The sequence below is a fragment of the Arachis hypogaea genome, unplaced genomic scaffold (genome assembly GCF_003086295.3).
Source record: "Arachis hypogaea cultivar Tifrunner unplaced genomic scaffold, arahy.Tifrunner.gnm2.J5K5 arahy.Tifrunner.gnm2.scaffold_103, whole genome shotgun sequence".
In the NCBI taxonomy this organism is placed as follows: Eukaryota; Viridiplantae; Streptophyta; class Magnoliopsida; order Fabales; family Fabaceae; genus Arachis; species Arachis hypogaea.
The window spans coordinates 18,519-41,531 of record NW_027255512.1 but is presented as its reverse complement, the minus strand read 5'-3'; the positions used below and the strand labels follow the sequence as shown (position 1 = coordinate 41,531).

General features: G+C 38.1%; 1 non-coding gene across 1 annotated transcript; it reads left to right on the top strand.

The window, feature by feature from the left end:
- Positions 1-13,548: 13,548 nt before the first annotated feature.
- LOC114927275 (small nucleolar RNA R71) lies at positions 13,549-13,656 on the top strand. The gene has a single exon (XR_003817620.1). It is a non-coding gene; the product is annotated as a small nucleolar RNA R71 (small nucleolar RNA).
- The last annotated feature ends 9,357 nt before the right edge of the window (positions 13,657-23,013 follow it).

The window sequence follows — 23,013 nt, the reverse complement described above, 5'->3', positions numbered from 1 at the left end:
ATGTTTTGTTTGGTTAGATATGTTCATTTGGGAGTTTAGTATGTTAAATAAGGTTTTATGATGTTTTGGTAGTTGTTGGAGGTTTGGAATGCTTGGTTTGGTGCAAAAAACATAGAAAAATTTTGAAAAACAGAGCACCATCCACGCACACGCACACTCCACGCGTACGCGTGACCCAAGTAATTTCAACCATCCACGCACACGTGTCATGCACGCATACGCGTGGATTGAGTTTTTCCACTTTCCATACATTCACCCAAGAGTTGTGCCTGAAGTGTGCCAACTTTGTGCCCCAGGGCACGCGTACGCGTACCTTGCGCGTACGCATCATTGCCATTTCATCAATCCACGCTTACGCGCACATGACGCGCACGCGTGGATTGCCCTGTTTCACCCACCTTCTTTTCTTCTCTTCTTTCCATTTCTTTCCTTCTTCTCTTCTCTTTCCACCCATCAATCATCACCCAACACTACCAAACACTTCTTTTAATTAGTTAGTTAATTGTTTAATTAGTACATTTTCATTTTGTTTTCTATTTTTCTTTATAAGTGTTGGATTATTAATCTTGTTTACTATTTCTTGCTGGTGATTATTGATGAGATGTTATTTTAACATCATTATTTTTAATTTTCATTGTTGGATGTCTTTGTTGAGGTTATATTTTATCACTTGATTTTGAGTTTTCATGTTTAAAATTTGTGAACACCAAGTGAATGTTACATTGTCTTTAAGCTTCTTAACTCTTTTGAATTGCATGTTTTGGCCACCATGCATTCATCATCCATTGCTAGGCAATTGTATATTATCATTGCATTTTTTAGGAGATGCTTGTTTGTGGTTTACCCTTATGCACATCACTTGTTTCATGCATTGAGATTGTAGAATTGTGAAATTGGATCGAAAGCTTACCTAGTAACATATTTTTGAGCTTTCTTAGCTTTATGGACCATGTTTGCTATGTGATTGATTTTGACTTTTATATTCTTTTCCCTAAGTTTCATAGCATCCATGTATTTCACCTCTATGTCACTTAGGTGTTGCAACAACTTCAATAGGTGTCATTGATGGTGTAAGTTTCATATGCCATTATGTTTATTAAGTTCACTTACACATCAATCAATGTCCATGCATTATCCAATTTCACAATTGCTTGATTTTTGCTTGAGTGCTTTTATGCTTCTTCACTACTTGTTTGGTTGCCTTAACCTACAAGTCTTTTGAAGTACTTCAAGCACACTAGAATGAGTGAAGTGCATACTTCTTTTGCGTAATTGTGACATGGCTTTTAAATACTAGGGTGTGAGTTCTAAACCGCATGCAAGTTAGGACCCACATGCCTATTTTTCATCAATGTCACATTAACTCACTCACTCAATTCTAGTGAATTACCTCATTCCAACAATCCATGCTTCCTTGCTTGTGCATTTACTTGTCTTATTATCTCCTGTATTCTATTTTCAGGATAAGTCATCATAAGCAAAAATGGAAGTAGGAAAAGGACATGCAGCAACCGGTTGACCCACCAGCTGGAGGTGGCAACTAGGAAGGTCGCCATACCCCTTTGCTCATCTTTGAGTGCACCGAGGACGATGCAAATTTTTAAGTGTGGGGAGGTCATCCGACCACTCGGCGTTTTTGGGTAACAAATTTCTAATCCCAACACTTTTGCATTTCACTTTTAGGTCTCTTAGGATTTTTGGTTGCATTGCATATGTATATATTAAACTTAGTCAAAATAATGAAATTTTTCAAGAATTTTATCTATAGGGCACCCCAATTGATTGAAAAAAATATTTTTTAGAACTTGCTTGAATTATATATTTTTTGGATCATGTTCTTGAGCTAAGAACACAAGCATGTGAGATTGAGCCGCAATTATGTGGTTACATCATACATAACCACTTATTTTCATTCTTGTGTGCATTATTCTCTTCCTATGATTGTAGTCTTTGATTTTTTTGATTTTTTATGTCCATTATTTTGTGTATACATGCATTTATATGATTGAGGCCATTGTTTAAATAGCTCACTTACCCAAATAGCCTACCTTTTATCTTCCATTGTTAGCCAATTTTGAGCCTATGCTTAACCCATTTGTTCATAATTGTAGCACATTACAAGCCTAAGTGAAAAACAATAAATGTCCCTTATTTGGATCTTTGATTAGTTTAGGCTAGTGAGAGTGTTTATCAATTGATTTTGGGAGAGTTGGGAACATTGGGTAGAGATAAAGGTGTGTTTGTGTTTTTGTTGAAAAATTTTGGGAATTAGGTATATACTCATGTATTAATCATGTGTAAACCATATGAATTGATGTTCTTTATATATTTTAGTTTGAAAAGAAGAAAAAAATGAGAAAAACAAAAAAAATATATATAGAAAAGAAAGAAAAAGAAAAGCAATAAAAAGGGGACAAAAGGCCCAAAGTGAAGTTCAATAAGAGTCAATGCATATGTGTGGTGACCAAAAATAGAATGCATAAATGTGTGAAAAAGTGAAGAATGGGTAGTTAGGTTAGCTTTGAATTGTATAGGTTGTTATATTGGTTAGGTGGGAAGCTTAGTGATGATTAGATTTTTAACAGTTTAGAATTTTCACTAATGGAATCTCGTTGAAAGTATAGTTTCTAAGCCAACAATAATCCTTTCATGCAAAATTTGTTTGTCACTAAAACAAACCCATAAATTTATAAACCGAAGTATTGAACCTCGGGTCGTTCTCCCTAGGAATTACAATAAAGTGTCTTGTTATTGGTTATGAATTATTTTGGGGGTTTTGATAAGAGGCATATAAGATAAATGGCAAGAAAGTAAACTAATGGCTAAAAGGTCTTGACAAGGGTTGGTGGTCAAGGATCTCTATCCTAATCACTAACCACAATATGAGAATTGGCAAGGATTAATCTCATTAAATCATCCTCTAACTAGGAGTAAAGGAAAGTCAAATGAGCTATATCAATCCTAGTCCATAAGTCCTAACTCATTAGTGAGAACTAGAGTCAATGGATCCCAATCATCAATTACTTGGACATTAGTAACTCAAGAGTTCCTAAGTTACCTTTCCAAGCCAAGAACATAAAACTCTACTCTAAAATCCAACCAAGCATTTCATCAAACACTTGGAAGGCACAAAAGGAAAACATAGTAAATCAACAACAAGAACAAAATCTAACAACAATTATTGCAAAGAATTAATAACAACAAATCAAAAGGAACACAATTATTATGATTTACCTTGAATTGAATTGAAAGAGAAAGGAAGGAACAAAAGTAGATCTACAACAAAACATAAGAACAACATAAAGGAAATTACAACAAAAGAATGGAAGAAAGATGAATGTAACTACAAGGAATTGAGAGATAGAAGTAGAAGAAAGCAAAGATTAAAACCTAGATCTAAGAACTAAACCTAATCCTAATCCTAGAGAGAAGTGAGAGCTTCTCTCTCTAGAAACTAACTCTAACTACTAAACTAAGCTAAACTAAACTAATGGTAACTAACTTCTAAAGTATGAAAGTATCCCCATTCTCCCTTCAATCCTTGGCTTAAATAGCATCAGAAATGAGTTAGATTAGGCCCACAAGGCTTTAGAATTCGCTGGCCACGTATTGCTTTAAGTGGACCATATGGCAGCAACAACGCGTGCGTGTACAGTGCGTGTACGCATCACCATACGTGTAGCAACTATTGCCAATCTTATATCGTTTCGAAGCCCCGGATGTTAGCTTTTCAACCCAATTGAAACCGCATCATTTGGACCTCTGTAGCTCATGTTATGGCCGATTAAGTGCGAAGAGGTCGGCTTGACAGCTTTTGCGTTTCCTTTATTTCTTCATGAGTTCTCCATTTCTACATGCTTTTCCTTCATTCCCTTGGTCCAATCCTTGCCTCCTAAATCTGAAATCACTTAGCAAACATATCAAGGCATCTAATGGAATCAAGGAGAATTAGATTTAGCTATTTTAAGTCTAAAAAGCATGTTTTCACTCTTAAGCACAATTAAAGGAGAAGTTATAAAACCATGCTATTTCATTGAATAAATGTGGGTAAAAGGTCATAAAATCCCTTAAATGAAGCATAAGATAAACCCTACAAATGGGTTTATCAACCTCCCCACACTTAAACCAAGCATGTCCTCATGCTTAAACCAAGAATGAAGTAAGGGTATGGCATTTATTCAATGGAAACTACTAAATGCAATCTACTTATATGCAACTATATAAATGAATGCAATTGCTTGGTCAAAATAAATCAATTCCCAAGAAGCATATATGCACAAGGGCTAAGGACTAGCAAGTCTAATCCACAATTGAATTGAGTTATTAAATATTTTTACAAACTTGCATGAAAAGTGATACTTATAGATGGAAACATGTAATTGAGCATCAAACCCTCACCGGATGTGTTTGCGCTCTATTCGCTCAAGTGTTTAGGGTTGATTCTCTCAATTCTCCCCTAATCATGCTTTCTAAGATTTGTTCTTCTTCTAACAATCAACATATATTTCATGCATGCATACATGTATCATGAGGTCTTTTCCTTAGGTTGTAATGGGGTTAGGGTCAAGGTAGGATGCATATTTGGTTAAGTGAGCTTGAGATTTGAATCTTTGATAAGCTTAGACTTCCCACCTAACCTATGACATCCTATACAATTAAGTTCTAACCCAACTACCCATTTTTCACTTTTTCACATATATTTCCTTTTCATTTCACAACACTTATGCATTGACCCTTATCGGACTTTACTTTGGGGCATTTTGTCCCCTTTTTATTTCTTTCTTTTTCTATTTTTTTCTTTTCCATATTATTTTTTTTTCTTTTTCTCTTTTGTTTTTCTCATTTTTTTCTATATACAAGAACCTCAATGCATAAGGTTTTACATTTGATCAATACATGAGTATGTACCCAATTCCCAATATTTTCAATAACAATACAAAACTATCCTTTTATTCACCCAATGTCCCAAGATTCCCACACTTAAATGGTACTCACACACACTAGCCTAAGCTAATCAAAGATCCAAATTAAGGACTTTTATTGTTTTCCGCTTTAAGGCTTGTAATGTGCTAAATTAAGAACAAAGTGGGTTAATCGTAGGCTCAAATTTGGCTAATAAAGGAAGATAGAAGGTAAGGCCATTTGGGTAAGTGAGCTAATGAAATGATGGCCTCAATCATATAAATGCATGAATACACAAAATAATGGACATAAAGAATCAAACAATTCAAAGATTACAATCATAGAAAGAGAATAATGCACACAAGAAGGAAAATAAATGGTTATAAGATGTAACCACACCATTAGGCTCAAATCTCACTTGCTTGTGTTCTTAGCTCAAAAATTCATGTTCCACAATATATATATGTGACTCAAGCTATGGTCATCTTGTAAATCTCAGTTAGGCGGATTCTAATGATTATGATGGTTTTCAAATATAAAATAAATAAAGCATAAAATAGATATAGAGATACTTATGTAAATTATTGGTGGGAATTTCAGATAAGTGTACGGAGATGCTTTGTCCCTTCTGAATCTCTGCTTTCCTACTGCCTTCCTCCAATCCTTCATACTCCTTTCCATGGCAAGCAATATGTAGGGCGTCACCGTTGTCAATAGCTACTTTCCATACTCTCAGTTAAAATGGTCCAAATGCTCTGTCACAGCACGGCTAATCATCTGTCGATTCTCGATCATGTCGGAATAGAATCCATTGATTCTTTTGCGTCTGTCACTGCGCCCAACAATCGCGAGTTTGAAGCTCGTCATAGTCATTCAATCCCTGAATCCTACTTGGAATACCACAGACAAGGTTTAGACTTTCCGGATTCTCAAGAATGGCCACCAAAGGATTCTAGCTTATACCACAAAGATTCTGATTAAGGAATCCAAGAGATACATGCTCGGTCTAAGGTAAAACGGAAGTGGTTGTCAAGCACGCGTTCATAAGGATGGATGATGATGAGTGTCACGGATCATCACATCCACAAGGTTGAAGTGCAGCGAATATCTTAGAATAAGAATAAGCTTGAATCGAATAGAAGAACAATAGTAATTGCATTAATTCTCGAGGTACAGCAGAGCTCCACACCTTAATCTATGGTGTGTAGAAACTCCACCGTTGAAAATACATAAGTGATAATGGTCCAGGCATGGCCGAATGGCCAGCCTCCACAAATGGACTATGAATTCGAAAATAGGGAAAAGGACTTGGTCAAAGACTGACACTAGTACAATAGTAAAAAGTTCTATTTATACTAAACTAGCCACTAGGGTTTACAAAAATAAGTCTAAGTGTAGAAATCCACTTCCGGGGCCCACTTTGGTGTGTGTTTAGGCTGAGCTTGAGCTTTGCACGTGCAGAGGCTTTTCTTGGAGTTAAACACCAAGTTGTAACGTGTTTTCGGCATTTAACTCTGGGTTGTGAAGTGTTTCTGGCGTTTTAATCCAGAATGCAGCATGGAACTGGCGTTGAACGCCAGTTTGTGTCCTCTAAACTCGAACAAAGTATGGACTATTATATATTCCTGGAAAGCTCTGGATGTCTAATTTCCAACGCCGTTAAGAGCGCGCCGTTTAAATTTCCGTAGCTCAAGAAAATCCATTTCGAGTGCAGGGAGGTCAGAATCTAACAGCATCAGCAGTCCTTTTTCAGCCTGAATCAGATTTTTGCTCAGGTCCCTCAATTTCAGCCAAAAAATACCTGAAATCACAAAAAAACACACAAACTCATAGTAAAGTCCAGAAATGTTAATTTTGCATAAAAATTAATGAAAACATCCCTAAAAATAGCTAGATCTTACTAAAAATCACCTAAATACAATGTCAAAAAGCGTATAAATTATCCGCACATCACAACACCAAACTTAAATTGTTGCTTGTCCCCAAGCAACTGAAAATCAAATAGGATAAAAAGAAGAGAATATACTATAAATCTCAAGACATCAATGAATATTAGTTTTAATTAGATGAGCGGGACTTGTAGCTTTTTGCCTCTGAACAGTTTTGGCATCTCACTTTATCCTTTGAAGTTTAGAATGATTGGCATCCATAGGAACTCAGAGTTCAGATAGTGTTATTGATTCTCCTAGTTAAGTATGTTGATTCTTGAACACAACTACTTTTATGAGTCTTGGCCGTGGCCCTAAGCACTTTGTTTTCCAATATTACCACCGGATACATAAATGCCACAGACACATGACTGGGTAAACCTTTTCAGATTATGACTCAGCTTTGCTAAAGTCCCCAGTTAGAGGTGTCCAGAGCTCTTAAGCACACTCTTTTGCTTTGGATCACGACTTTAACCACTCAGTCTCAAGCTTTTCACTTGGACCTGTGGTGCGCGAAATTGTGAACAATACTTTTTCACAACTCTCATAATCTCCGGTAATGGCTCCAAAAATGTGGTAGCTCAATACCATGGCATTACACAACTTCGCACAACTAACCAGCAAGTGCACTGGGTCGTCCAAGTAATAAACCTTACGCGAGTAAGGGTCGATCCCACGGAGATTGTTAGTATTGAAGCAAGCTATGGTCATCTTGTAAATCTTAGTCAGGCAAACTCAAATAGTAATGGTGATGAACGAAAATAACATAAAAGATAAAGATAGTGATACTTATGTAATTCATTGGTAGGAACTTCAGATAAGCGCATGAAGATGCCTTCCCTTCCGTCTCTCTGCTTTCCTACTGTCTTCATCCAATCCTTCTTACTCCTTTCCATGGCAAGCTTAAGCAAGGGTTTCACCGTTGTCAGTGGCTACCTCCCATCCTCTCAGTGAAAGCGATTGCATATGCTCTGTCATAGCATAGCGGAATTCATCTGTCGGTTCTCAATCAGGCCGGAATAGAATCCAGTGATTCTTTTGCGTCTGTCACTAACGCCCCGCCCTCAGGAGTTTGAAGCACGTCACAGTCATTCAGTCATTGAATCCTACTCAGAATACCACAGACAAGGTTAGACCTTCCGGATTCTCTTGAATGCCGCCATCAGTTCTGGCCTATACCACGAAGACTCTGATCTCACAGAATGGTTGGCTCGTTTGTCAGACGAGCACTCGGTTGTCAGGCGATCAACCATGCATCGTGCAATCAGGAATCCAAGAGATATTCACTAGGGCCTTGATCGCTTGTAGAACAAGAGTGGTTGTCAGTCACCTTGTTCATGGGTGAGAATGATGATGAGTGTCACGGGTCATCACATTCATCAAGTTGAAGAACAAGTGATATCTTGGACAAAGAACAAGCGGAATTGAATGGAAGAACAATAGTAATTGCATTAATACTCGAGGTACAGCAGAGCTCCACACCTTAATCTATGGTATGTAGAAACTCCACCGTTGAAAATACATAAGCATAAGGTCTAGGCATGGCCGAATGGCCAGCCTCCCAATGATCTAAGATAGCATACAAAATGAAGATAGCTACCAAAGTCCTTTAATACAATAGCAAAAGGTCCTACTTATAAGAACTAGTAGCCTAAGGTGTACAGAAATGAGTAAATGACATAAAAATCCTCTTCCGGGCCCACTTGGTGTGTGCTTGGGCTGAGCAATGAAGCAAATTTCGTGCAGAGACTCCTCTTGGAGTTAAACGCCAGCTTTAGTGCCAGTTTGGGCGTTTAACTCCCATTTGGGTGCCAGTTCCAGCGTTTAACGCTGGGATTTCTTGAGGTGACTTTGAACGCCGGTTTGGGCCATCAAATCTTGGAAAAAGTATGGACTATCATATATTGCTGGAAAGCCCAGGATGTCTACTTTCCAACGCCGTTGAGAGCGCGCCAATTGGGCTTCTGTAGCTCCAGAAAATCCACTTCGAGTGCAGGGAGGTCAGAATCCAACAGCATCTGCAGTCCTTTTTGGTCTCCGAATCAGATTTTTGCTCAGGTCCCTCAATTTCAGCCAGAAAATACCTGAAATCACAGAAAAACACACAAACTCATAGTAAAGTCCAGAAAAGTGAATTTTAACTAAAAACTAATAAAAATATACTAAAAACTAACTAGATCATAACAAAAACATACTAAAAACAATGCCAAAAAGTATACAAATTATCCGCTCATCACAACACCAAACTTAAATTGTTGCTTGTCCCCAAGCAACTAAAAATCAAACAAGATAAAAAGAAGAGAATATGCAATGAATTCCAAAAACATCTGTGAAGATCAGTATTAATTAGATGAGCGGGGCTTTTAACTTTTTGCCTCTGAATAGTTTTGGCATCTCACTCTATCCTTTGAAATTCAGAATGATTGGCTTCTTTAGGAACTCAGAGTCCAGATAGTGTTAATGATTTTCTTAGTAAAGTATGATGATTCTTGAACATAGCTATTTATTGAGTCTTGGCTGTGGCCCAAAGCACTCTGTCTTCCAGTATTACCACCGGATACATACATGCCACAGACACATAATTGGGTGAACCTTTTCAGATTGTGACTCAGCTTTGCTAAAGTCCCCAATTAGAGGTGTCCAGGGTTCTTAAGCACACTCTTATTTGCCTTGGATCACAACTCTTTATTTCTCTATATATATATATATATTTTTTCGTTTTTTTTTTCGATTTTTTTTTGAATAGCTTTTTCTTGCTTCAAGAATCATTGTAATGATTTTTCAGATCCTCAGTAACATGTCTCCTTTTTCATCATTCTTTCAAGAGCCAACATTCATGAACCACAAATTCAAAAGACATATGCACTGTTTAAGCATACATTCAGAGAACAAAAATATTGCCACCACATCAAAATAATTAAACTGTTATAAAATTCAAAATTCATGCAATTCTTCCTTTTTCATTTAAACACATTTTTATTCAAGAAAGGTGATGGATTCATAGGACATTCATAACTTTAAGGCATAGACACTAAGACACTAATGATCACAAGACACAAACATGGATAAACATAAGCACTAAAATTCGAAAAACAGAGGAATAAAGAACAAGGAAATCAAAGAACGGGTCCACCTTAGTGATGGCGGCTCTTTCTTGCTCTTGAAGATCCTATGGGGTGCTTGAGCTCCTCAATGTCTCTTCCTTGTCTTTGTTGCTCCTCCTTCATGATTCTTTGATCTTCTCTAATCTCATGAAGGATGATGGAGTGTTCTTGATGCTCCACCCTTAGTTGTCCCATGTTGGAACTCAATTCTCCTAGGGAGGTGTTTAGTTGCTCCCAATAGTTTTGTGGAGGAAAGTGCATCCCTTGAGGAATCTCAGGGATTTCATGATGAGTGGGATCTCTTGTGTGCTCCATCCTCTTCTTAGTGATGGGCCTTGCCAAGGTAGAGGACTTGTCCACCACCTTATAGAGTTCTTGGGCTATAACCTCATGAACCTCTATTTCTTCTCCAGTCATGATGCTATGGATCATGATAGCCCGGTCTATGGTAACTTCGGACCGGTTGCTAGTGGGAATGATTGAGCGTTGTATGAACTCTAACCATCCTCTAGCCACGGGCTTGAGGTCATGCCTTCTCAATTGGACCGGCTTTCCCCTTGAATCTTGCTTCCATTGTGCGCCCTCTTCACATATGACTGTGAGGACTTGGTCCAACCTTTGATCAAAGTTGACCCTTCTAGTGTAAGGATGTTCATCTCCTTGCATCATAGGCAAGTTGAACGCCACCCTCACACTCTCCGGACTAAAATCCAAGTATTTCCCCCGAACCATAGTAAGATAATTCTTTGGATTCGGGTTCACACTTTGGTCATGGTTCTTGGTGATCCATGCATTGGCATAGAACTCTTGAACCATCAAGATTCCGACTTGTTGAATGGGGTTGGTAAGAACCTCCCAACCTCTTCTTCGGATCTCATGTCGGATCTCCGGATATTCACCCTTTTTGAGTGAAAAGGGGACCTCGGGATCACCTTCTTCAAGGCCACAACTTCATAGAAGTGGTCTTGATGCACCCTTGAGATGAACCTATCCATCTCCCATGACTCGGAGGTGGAAGCTTTTGCCTTCCCTTTCCTCTTTCTAGAGGTTTCTCCGGCCTTGGATGCCATAAATGGTTATGGAAAAACAAAAAGCAATGCTTTTACCACACCAAACTTAAAATGTTTGCTCGTCCTCGAGCAAAAGAAGAAAGAAGAGAGTAGAAGAAGAAGAAGAAATGAGGAAGAGGGAGATGGTGGTGTGTTCGGCCAAAGAGGGGGAGAAGTGGTGTTTAGGTTGTGTGAAAATGAAGGGTTGAAGAAGGGTATATATAGGAGAGAGGGGGGTAATGGTTCGGCCATTATGGGTGGGTTTGGGAGGGAAAGTGGTTTGAATTTGAAGGGTGAGGTTGGTGGGGATTTATGAAGGATGGATGTGAGTGGTGAAGAGAAAGATGGGATTTGATAGGTGAAGGGTTTTTGGGGAAGAGGTGTTGAGGTGATTGGTGAATGGGGGAAGAAGAGAGAGAGTGGTGGTGGGGTCCTGTGGGGTCCACAGATCCTGTGGTGTCAAGGAAAAGTCATCCCTGCACCAAATGGCATCAAAATTCACGTTTTGAGCCAATTCTGGCGTTAAACGCCGGGCTGGTGCCCATTCCTGGCGTTTAACGCCAGGTTCTTGCCCTTTCCTGGCGTTTAACGCCAGTCTGGTGCCCCTTTCTGGCGTTAAACGCCCAGAATGGTGCCAGACTGGGCGTTAAACGCCCAACTGCTAGGCTTACTGGCGTTTAAACGCCAGCAGCATCTTCCTCCAGGGTGTGCTGTTTTTCTTTCTGTTTTTCATTCTGTTTTTGCTTTTTCAATTAATTTTGTGACTTCTCATGATCATCAACCTACAAAAGAGATAAAATAACAAAAGAAAATAATTAAATATAAAACATTGGGTTGCCTCCCAACAAGCGCTTCTTTAGTGTCATTAGCTTGACAGAGGACTCTCATGGAGCCTCAGAAATGCTCAGAACCGTGTTGGAACCTCCCAACACCAAACTTAGAGTTTGAATGTGGGGGTTCAACACCAAACTTAGAGTTTGGTTGTGGCCTCCCAACACCAAACTTAGAGTTTGACTGTGGGGGCTCTGTTTGGCTCTGTTTTGAGAGAAGCTTTTCATGCTTCCTCTCCATGATGACAGAGGGATATCCTTGGGCCTTAAACACCAAGGACTCTTCATTCACTTGAATGATCAACTCTCCTCTATCAACATCAATCACAGCCTTTGCTGTGGCTAGGAAGGGTCTGCCAAGGATGATGGATTCATCCATGCACTTCCCAGTCTCTAGGACTATGAAATCAGCAGGGATGTAATGGTCTTCAATCTTCACCAAAACATCCTCTACAAGTCCATAAGCTTGTTTTCTTGAGTTGTCTGCCATCTCTAGTGAGATTCTTGCAGCTTGTACCTCAAAGATCCCTAGCTTCTCCATTACAGAGAGGGGCATGAGGTTTACACTTGACCCTAAGTCACACAAGGCCTTCTTGAAGGTCATGGTGCCTATGGTACAAGGTATTGAAAACTTCCCAGGGTCCTGCCTCTTTTGAGGCAGTTTCTGCCTAGACAAGTCATCCAGTTCTTTGGTGAGCAAAGGAGGTTCATCCTCCCAAGTCTCATTTCCAAATAACTTGTCATTTAGCTTCATGAGTGCTCCAAGGTATTTGGCAACTTGCTCTTCAGTGACATACTCATCCTCTTCAGAGCTCATGAATGGCAGAAGTAAGTCCAATGGAATCTCTATGGTCTCATTTTGAGCCTCAGATTCCCATGGTTCCTCATTAGGGAACTCATTGGAGGCCAGTGGACGCCCAGTGAGGCCTTCCTCAGTGGCGTTCACTGCCTCTTCTTCCTCCCAAAATTCGGCCATGTTGATGGCCTTGCACTCTCCTTTTGGATTTTCTTCTGTATTGCTTGGGAGAGTACTTGGAGGGAGTTCAGTAATTTTCTTGCTCAGCTGACCCACTTGTCCTTCCAAATTTCTAATGGAAGACCTTGTTTCAGTCATGAAACTTTGAGTGGTCTTGATTAGATCAGAGACCATGGTTGCTAAATCAGAAGTATTCTGCTTAGAACTCTCTGTCTGTTGCTGAGAAGATGATGGAAAAGGCTTGCTGTTGCTAAACCTGTTTCTTCCACCATTATTATTATTGAAACCTTGTTGAGGTTTCTGTTGATCCTTCCATGAAAGATTTGGATGATTCCTCCATGAAGGATTATAGGTGTTTCCATAGGGTTCTCCCATGTAATTCACCTCTTCTATTGAAGGGTTCTCAGGATCATAAGCTTCTTCCTCAGATGAAGCTTCCTTAGTACTGCTTGGTGCATTTTGCATTCCAGACAGACTTTGAGAAATCATATTGACTTGTTGAGTCAATATTTTGTTCTGAGCCAATATGGCATTCAGAGTATCAATCTCAAGAACTCCTTTCTTCTGACTAGTCCCATTGTTCACAGGATTTCTTTCAGAAGTGTACATGAATTGGTTATTTGCAACCATTTCAATCAGTTCTTGAGCTTCAGTAGGCGTCTTCTTCAGATGAAGAGATCCTCCAGAAGAGCTATCCAAAGACATCTTAGACAGTTCAGAGAGACCATCATAGAAAATACCTATGATGCTCCATTCAGAAAGCATATCAGTGGGACACTTTCTGATCAATTGTTTGTATCTTTCCCAAGCTTCATAGAGGGATTCTCCTTCCTTCTGTCTGAAGGTTTGGACTTCCACTCTAAGCTTACTCAATTTTTTGAGGTGGAAAGAACTTTGCCAAGAAGGCATTGACTAGCTTTTCCCAAGAGTCCAGGCTTTCTTTAGGTTGAGAGTCCAACCATGTTCTAGCTCTGTCTCTTACAGCAAAAGGGAATAGCATAAGTCTGTAGACCTCAGGGTCAACCCCATTAGTCTTGACAGTGTCACAGATTTGCAAGAACTCAGCTAAAAACTGATGAGGATCTTCCAGTGGAAGTCCATGGAACTTGCAATTCTGTTGCATTAGAGAAACTAATTGAGGCTTAAGCTCAAAGTTGTTTGCTCCAATGGCAGGGATAGAGATGCTTCTCCCATAGAAATCGGGAGTAGGTGCAATAAAGTCACCAAGCACCTTCCTTGCATTGTTGGCATTGTTGTTGTTTTCGGCTGCCATTTGTTCTTCCTCCTTGAAGAGTTCGTTCAGGTGCTCTAAAGAGAGTTGTGCTTTGGCTTCTCTTAGCTTTCTCTTCAAGGTCCTTTCAGGTTCAGGATCAGCCTCAACAAGAATGCCTTTGTCTTTGCTCCTGCTCATAAGAAAGAGAAGAGAACAAGAAAATGTGGAATCCTCCATGTCACAGTATAGAGATTCCTTTAGGTGTCAGAGGAAAAGAAGAGTAGAAGACAGAAGTAGAAAATTCGAACTTATCAGAGAAGATGGAGTTCGAATTTTGCATTAAGGAATAGTATTAGTCCATAAATGGAAGGAAGTGAGAAGGAGGGAAGTAATTTTCGAAAATTAAGTGAAAAATTTTGAAAACATTTTTGAGAAACATTACTTAATTTTCGAAGATGAAAATGGAAAAGAAATCAAGTGATTTTTGAAAAAGATTTTGAAATTAGAAATCAAAAGGATTTGATTGAAAACTATTTTGAAAAAGATGTGGTTAAGAAGATATGATTGATTTAAAAAAAAATGTGATTAAGAAGATATGATTTGAAAAACATTTTAAAAAAGATTTGGTTTGAAAATTAGAAACTTGACTAACAAGAAAAGATATGATTCAAACATTAAACCTTTCTCAACAGAAAAGGTAACATACTTGAAATGTTGAATCAAATCATTAATTGATAGTAAGTATCTTTAAAAATGGAAAGAAATTGGTTTTGAAAAAGATTTGATTGAAAAATTGATTTGAAAAAGATTTGATTTTGAAAAGATTTTGAAAACTAATAAAAAAAATTTGATTTGAAAACAGAATCTTCCCTTCTAGCCATCCTGGCGTTAAACGCCCAGAATGGTATCCATTCTGGCGTTTAACGCCCAAAATGCTACCCTTTTGGGCGTTAAACGCCCAACCAGGTACCCTGGCTGGCGTTTAAACGCCAGTCTGTCCTTCTTCACTGGGCGTTTTGAACGCCCAGCTTTTTCTGTGCAATTCCTCTGCTGTATGTTCTGAATCTTCAATTCTCTGTATTATTGACTTGAAAAGACACAAATTAAAAATATTTTTGGATTTTTAATAATAAGGAAAAATCAAAATGCAACAAGAATCAAATAACAATGCATGCAAGACACCAAACTTAGCAGTTTGTATACTACTGACACTAACAAAATGGAAATGCATATGAGACACACAAAACACTCAAGTCAATAGAATTTCAAAGATCAGAGCAAGTAAATCATCAAGAACATCTTGAAGATCACTAAGACATATGAATGCATGCAATTGACACCAAACTTAGGATGAGACACTAGACTCAAACAAGAAATATTTTTTTGATTTTATGGTTTTGTAATTTTTTTTTTGTGTTTTTCGAAAATTAAGTGGAAAAAGATATCAAAATTCTTAATGAGAATTCCAGGAATCAGTGCAATGCTAGTCTAAGACTCCGGTCCAGGAATTAGACATGGCTTCACAGCCAGCCAAGCTCTCAAAGAAAGCTTCGGTCCAAAACACTAGACATGACCAAAGGCCAGCCAAGCCTTAGCAGATCACTGCTCCAAAAGCAAGATTGATAAGAAATCAACAAGCTCTTGTGGTGATAAGTTGAAACCTCGGTCCAATGAGATTAGACATGGCTTCTCAGCCAGCCAGATTTCAACAAATCATCATGAAACTCTAGAATTCATCTTCAAGAATTTCGAAAAAAAAAAAATAAATACCTAATCTAAGCATCAAGATGAACCGTCAGTTGTCCAACCTTGAACAATCCCTGGCAATAACGCCAAAAACTTGATGTTGTTGCCGGATCTTGGCACTGATGTTACCAAAAGCTTGCTCAAAACTAGAACAATCCCCGGCAACGGCGCCAAAAACTTGGTGCGCGAAATTGTGAACAATACTTTTTCACAACTCTCATAATCCCCGGTAATGGCTCCAAAAACGTGGTAGCTCAATACCATGGCATTACTCATGTTTCAAACGCCCAACTTCAAGTGACCTCAGCAAGTCCACGATTATCAACCAATTAAGGCCACAAGAATCATCTAAAAGTAGTTAGAAAATTTTCATTTAATTATAAATTTGAATTTCATTTAATTTTGTAATTGAAGATAGCTTATAAATAGGGCTTTAGTTTTATCATTAGAGGACACACCACTCGGAGAGGGGTCTTCGAACTCTTCTCTGCTCACTCATTTACTTCTCCTCTTCCATTTTCTTTCATACCCATTTTGTAATTTATTTAGTTATGAGTCTCTAATTTCCAACATGGGGAGAGGAGCTGTGTTTCATTTCAATGAATTTATTTTATTACTTTTCTTCTTAATTCAAGCATTGTTCATCTAAGAGAGAGTCTTTATGCTTCAAAAATCTAATTCTATCGAGAGAGGGATTAGATATATTCGAATTCCATGATGAGCTTGAGAAAAGATTTATGGTAATTCAGTTTGATGTTCTAGTCTCATAATTCTCTTGATTGATAATCCAGAGCTTGATATATAAGATGTAATCACTTTGAATCAAGATTTTGAGGGTTGTGTGACTTGGGATCTGTAATTGTTCTTCACCTCTTCTCATGAACAATAGATCAAGATATTGACAATTGATAATGTTAAGAGAAATTGAATTACGAAGAGATTGAAATTCAATTACTTATGATCTGCCATAGATCTACTCTACATGATTGAGAGGAAAGTGAGAACTATTGATTCAAGAGAAATTAACATCTTGAATCCCTAATTTCTCTTATTCTTAGTTTTAACGATTTACTTTCCTGGACTTTACTTTCTTACACTTTTCTTTCTTGCACGTTACTTTTGCGTATTTTACTTTTCTTGCTCTTTAATTTTCCAACACTTTATATTCTTGTCATTTACTTTCTTGTTCTTTATAACTTCTATTTAATTTTATGTCATTTACATTTCTTGTTTGCTTATCACTCAAAATTGATCTGTCTAACTAGAATAATCAATCAACTATTACTTGTTTAATCCTTTAATCCTCGTGGGATCGACCTCACTCATAGTGAGTTATTACTTGATTACGACTTGGTGCACTTGCCGGTGGATATTGTTCATCAAATTCTGTATCAAGTTTTTGGCGCCATTGATGGGGATTAATTATGATTAACAAATTGCCGATTGATTAGTTACCTAGATTAAACATTTTTTCTCTTTTTGTTTTGTTCATTTAATTTCTTTTGTTTCTTTATTTTCTATTGCTAGTTAACCGTTTGTGATATTGCCTCATAAGAAATTTCTTCAATTATGACAAAGGGGAGTTCAATTTCTTTTTCTCTTGGTGATTGTGTTGTTTGATATAGAGATTTTCAAAGAAGAATGGTGTATACATCGAATTACATGGGATACTTTCCACTACCACAAAATGATTCATTTTACTATGCTAATTGTTGCTGGGAATATCAATAAGAAATGATGGAGTTTGAGTAATCAAATGAAATTGGATACTTCCCAGAGCCACAATATGATTCATACTCTTATGAGTGGAGAAACTACCCAAATGGTGGCTGGAAAAGTCAAAATCAAAGAGATTTTAATGCCCCACATTCTGTCCATCAAGAACCATCATCACTTGATCGTGCATTGAATACATTCATGCAAGATTGTACAACCTCACCTCATGATTTTTCATATCAAAAGCCTTCATTACTTGACTTTACCTCACCACAAAATTCACTTCACTTATTTCATTACCCACAAAACTCATTCCACAACTTCTAAAACAACTTCAATGCACCTCCAGTGAACACACAAAATACTCACCTTAATGCTCCAAATAACTTTCATCAATTATAATCATACCCTACATAACCATCTCAAGAATCCCAAAGGCTTTCTACTCTTGAACTTGCATTAGAAAAATTCATAAAAAGTCAAGAGACAATCATGAGAAATTGAGAGGCATTCATAAGAAATCTTGAGGTACAATTAGGACAAATTGCAAAACAACTCTCTGAAAGATCCACCAATGCCTTTTCTAGTGACACAATCCCTAACCTAGAGGAGTTTACATTTCAATGAAACAGAGAGTTGCATGGAGGGTGATTTAATTGAACCACCAATTAAAAAAGTTCTTGATGAAGAGGACACTCCAACCATCACATAACAACCAATTCCTAAAATAAAAAAGTGAAGGGAATTAAGGAAAGTACAGAAAAGAGGATTGTGACTAAGGAACAAAAGACAACATCCATGAAAAAGAGAAAGTCAACTAAAAGCAATTCAATCCCTTCCCCAACAAGCAAAGTAAATCAAGCTAATAACAAAAGAAAGCTTGTTAAAAGGATGTCAAAATAGGGGACATCAATTTTCTCCTGTTCTCCCCTAAAGTCATTTCTTTTAACCAATTGGAAGAAGAGGAAGAAAAGAACCAACATGTCAAGCTAATGACATTAAAAGAGCACTTGTTGGGAGGCAACCCAACCGTTGGTAACAATTTCTTGCTTTACTTAGTTTTACTTTCAAATAATTTGGCATGATTGCATAGAATAAGTTTGGTGTCGCCACTTACCTTTCATTCAAAGTATCATGCACAACCCACTTATTAATGCAATCACATTGTCTCTGTTCCTTTGGCCTTCATTGTTATTTTTAATTTTGCTTGCTTAAACACATGCATTCCTCACATTTTTTCTTGAAGACATTCATGATTAATCATAAATTCCATCACCAATGTTTTATTTGTTGATTGAGGATAAGTAATCATTCTAAGTTTGGTGTGGGAGGAAAGGAATAGGAGAAAAATAACAACAATGATGATAAAAATCTACAAGGTGGTTAAGTTCCTTTTCGTCTCATTTGTTTTCTGTACATTCAATTGCATGATTGTCTTCTATTTCTTCTATATGCATGTGTGCTCTTCCTTCTATAAGCATAGTTTGATTTGAATTATAATATGTTGCTTTTACATTATAATTATCATCTTGAAATTTGTAAGTCAAAGAAATTAAAGTATCATGATTGGTAGTGCGAATTCCCACACTTCCTACAACTGAACTAGCAAGTGTACTGGGTCGTTGATAAACACCGATTTTGTGGTTTATCTTATACTTATTTTAGGGAATTTTATCATTTTTTTCACATTTATTCAATAAAATAGCATGGTTTTGTAATTCTCCCTTGAATTGTGCTTAAGTGTAAAAAACATACTTTTTAGGCCCTTAAATTGGTCATTTTAACTCACTTTAACTCCATCCGATGCCTTGATATGTTTGCTGAGTGATTTCAGGTTCATAGGGCAAGTATTGGATGGAAGAAATGAGAAAAAAAGCATACAAAGTAGAGAATACATAAAGAAACCAAGATTGGGAATGCATCGATGGGCGCACACGCGTACAAGGCGTGCGCGCGCAAAAGTGAGTTCGCCTAAGGACGCGCATGCGTACATGCCGCGTCCGCGCAGATGAAGAATTAGCCAATCGACGCGCACGCGCACATGGCGCGTACGCGCTGATACTCGCACGTGACTCACTTAAAGGCAAAACGCTGGGGGTGATTTCTGAGCAGGTCAGGCCCAATTCCAACATGTTTCTGAGTGTATTTCATGCAGAATTGAAGCCCAAGTAAAGGGGGAACAATTGGTTGTAGCATTAATATTATATAGCTTAGTTTCTAGAGAGAGAAGCTCCATCTTCTCTCTAGAATTAAGTTAGATTACGTTTATTTCATCTTAAATCTAGTTCCAATTTCATGTTCTCATCTTGTTTTCTCTACAATTTCATGTTTCTATTCTTGATTCTTCTTAGTTTTCATGTTAATTCCCCTTTTTGCTATCTTTTGTGATGATGACTCTTGTTGGATTTGGACCTTTCCTTTAATGCAATTTAATGTTTGAGGTTCTTTTATTGTTGATTTGAGTTGTGATCTCATTTTCCTTGCAATTTATAGTTGTTAGATTTCACTAATTCTTGTCATTTATTATGCTTTCCTTTTGTACCCACCAAGTGTTTGATAAAATGCTTGGTTGGGCTTTAGAGTAGAATTTTATGCTCTTGGCTTGGGAAGGTAACTTAGGAACTCTTGAGTTGCTAATGTCCAAGTGATTGATGATTGGGAGCCATTAACCTTAGATCTCACTAATTGAATTGGTGGAGAACTAAGACTTATGGACTTGGATTGACATAGCTCATTTGACTCTCCTTTATTAGTTAGAGGATGACTTAATAGGGTTGATCCTTGCCAATTCTCATGTTGTGGTTAGTGATAAGGATAGAGATCCTTGACCACCAACCCTTGCCAAGGCCTTTTTGTTATTTGAATTTTCTTATCATTTACTTTTCATGTCTCTTATTCCAAAAACCCCAAAATACTCCTTCATAGCCAATAATTGACCACTTCATTGCGATCCTCGTGAGACGACTCGGAGTCCAAATACTTCGGATAATTCTTATTTGGGGTTTGCTACTTGTGACAAAACCAAATTTAATTTGATTCGAGGATTGACTATCAGTTTGGACTATACTAATAACAGAATTATTTTGTGGAATTCCGAACCGGTATAAATCCTTTGTATCAAATTAATGGCACCGTTGCCGGAGAGCGCAATGGTGCTATGTTATTGGCTATTGTATATATTGTGAATATCTTGATTTTGGTTTGTTTGTTAGTTTTTGCTAGTTGTAGGATTTTGTTCTCTTTGTTTCTTGTTAGCTTTTGTTTTTATTTTCTTTTTCACTATGAATTCTCATGACTTTGGCTATGAGTGTGATTCTAACTATGTTGTAGGAGATGGAAATTACAATGACAACATGCATCAAGGATTTGGAGATCAAAGGTGGGAGAAGTCCCAAGCTTATGGACAACCTTCTTGGCAATAACCTCCTCCAGCTTCTTATGGGTACAATTCAAATCTTGATGCATACCAATCTAATGTATGTGATGACCCTCATTGTGGTTGTCAACCGCAATCATCATATGCATATGAACCCCCTCCTCAATATAGCCCTTCACCATACTCACAAGCCTCATACCACCATTCACCTCCAGATGATCCCAACCCATATCTACCATACCAATCACCATATGAACCATCTCTAGAGCCACCACCACTCCAACACCCATACTCCCATGAACCACAAAGTCCATACACACTACCTCAAGAATTTCACCAATATGAACCACCTTCTAATTACAACAACCTTCCCTCAAACAATGAACCCTCTCTTCCACCATCGCCTCCCGATGAAGCCCCCATGCTAGAATTGTGAGATCTTGAATCTCATCTCTTGAAGCGACAAGAGGAGGATGAAAAGAAGTTTGCGGAGTTAAGAGCAAAAATGGCTATCATAGTAGAAGCCATTGGTAACATAGTCTCATCCCGCCTAAGCTTATGCGATCAAGGCACTCCCATTGTTGAATGTGGAGAAGCACCCAAGGAGCTTAGTGAGGGAATGGACTTGAAGCTCCAAGGTGAAGAAGAGAAGTTAAAGCAAGAAATGCAACAAAAGGAGGAGGTAGAGGTTATTGAACCAAAGGAAGTAGTGGTTGGCACCTTAAGATATGTTGAGTACATAGAGGAATCACAAGTTGAAGAACCTTCTTCCATGGAATTTGAAGTTGATGTTGAGGAGGAAAGTGCACAACCTCCAAGGCACAATGTGATTGAAGAATTGGAAGAAGTGACCCAAGAAATAGGTCCTCCTATTTATGATGATTCTGCATCAACATATGATCCTTTTGAGTTTGAAGAGTCCTTCCCTACTATGCTTGGAATTGATGATGATGTAGATTTTACTAAACCTCCTATCTATGATTTGAGTGATGGGGAAGAGATTAAAGGCATTGGTGAAGAAGAACTTGAACTTGAGGAAGCTTGGCAAGAGGAGGAACTTGAAAACTTTGCCAAGTGGTGGAACCCTCTAGGAGAGGATGGATGGGAGTAGAGCGCGCCTTGTCAATATCATTGGGAACTCTTCCACCTAGGTTGTCATCCAATCCTTCATTTGAGTGGGTAAAACTTATAACTCTTAGCTTTATTATCTCACTTGAATTTGGTTTGCTTGAGACGAATGGACAACTTAGGGCACTTTGTGGAATTAAGCGTAAGAGGAGGATGTTTAGTGATTGGCGTTGTAAGTCTAGGCTCATTATGGTTGAAGCTTCAAGGAGCAAGGGTTGGACTAGTGCTCAATTTGATGGGTCTAGGAGGTTAGTTTGATTTTTCCATGAGAATTCATCTCTCTTGCCACTCGGAGGAAATCACCATGATCAACTCAAGGATGGGTGTGAGAACAAAGTGTGGGATCCCGGATGGCACAAGGAATATCAACTTTGGGAGCCCATGGTTTGTGAAGAACTCCATCAAAACTTGGAGATAGTAACTTTGAATGATGAAGCACAATGGAAGTCCAAACATTGGTGGATATTCAAGGATGGAGTCAAGCACAAGCCAGCTTGATAAGAGCTCCCCATAAGTCCAACTTAAGGACAATAAACAAAAGTACTAAGTAGGAGACACCCCACCATGGTAACATCTTTTCTTTTTTGTTTTTGTAAATATTGCTAATAATTAGTTTAATTTTATGTTTTGTTTGGTTAGATATGTTCATTTGGGAGTTTAGTATGTTAAATAAGGTTTTATGATGTTTTGGTAGTTGTTGGAGGTTTGGAATGCTTGGTTTGGTGCAAAAAACATAGAAAAATTTTGAAAAACAGAGCACCATCCACGCACACGCACACTCCACGCGTACGCGTGACCCAAGTAATTTCAACCATCCACGCACACGTGTCATGCACGCATACGCGTGGATTGAGTTTTTCCACTTTCCATACATTCACCCAAGAGTTGTGCCTGAAGTGTGCCAACTTTGTGCCCCAGGGCACGCGTACGCGTACCTTGCGCGTACGCATCATTGCCATTTCATCAATCCACGCTTACGCGCACATGACGCGCACGCGTGGATTGCCCTGTTTCACCCACCTTCTTTTCTTCTCTTCTTTCCATT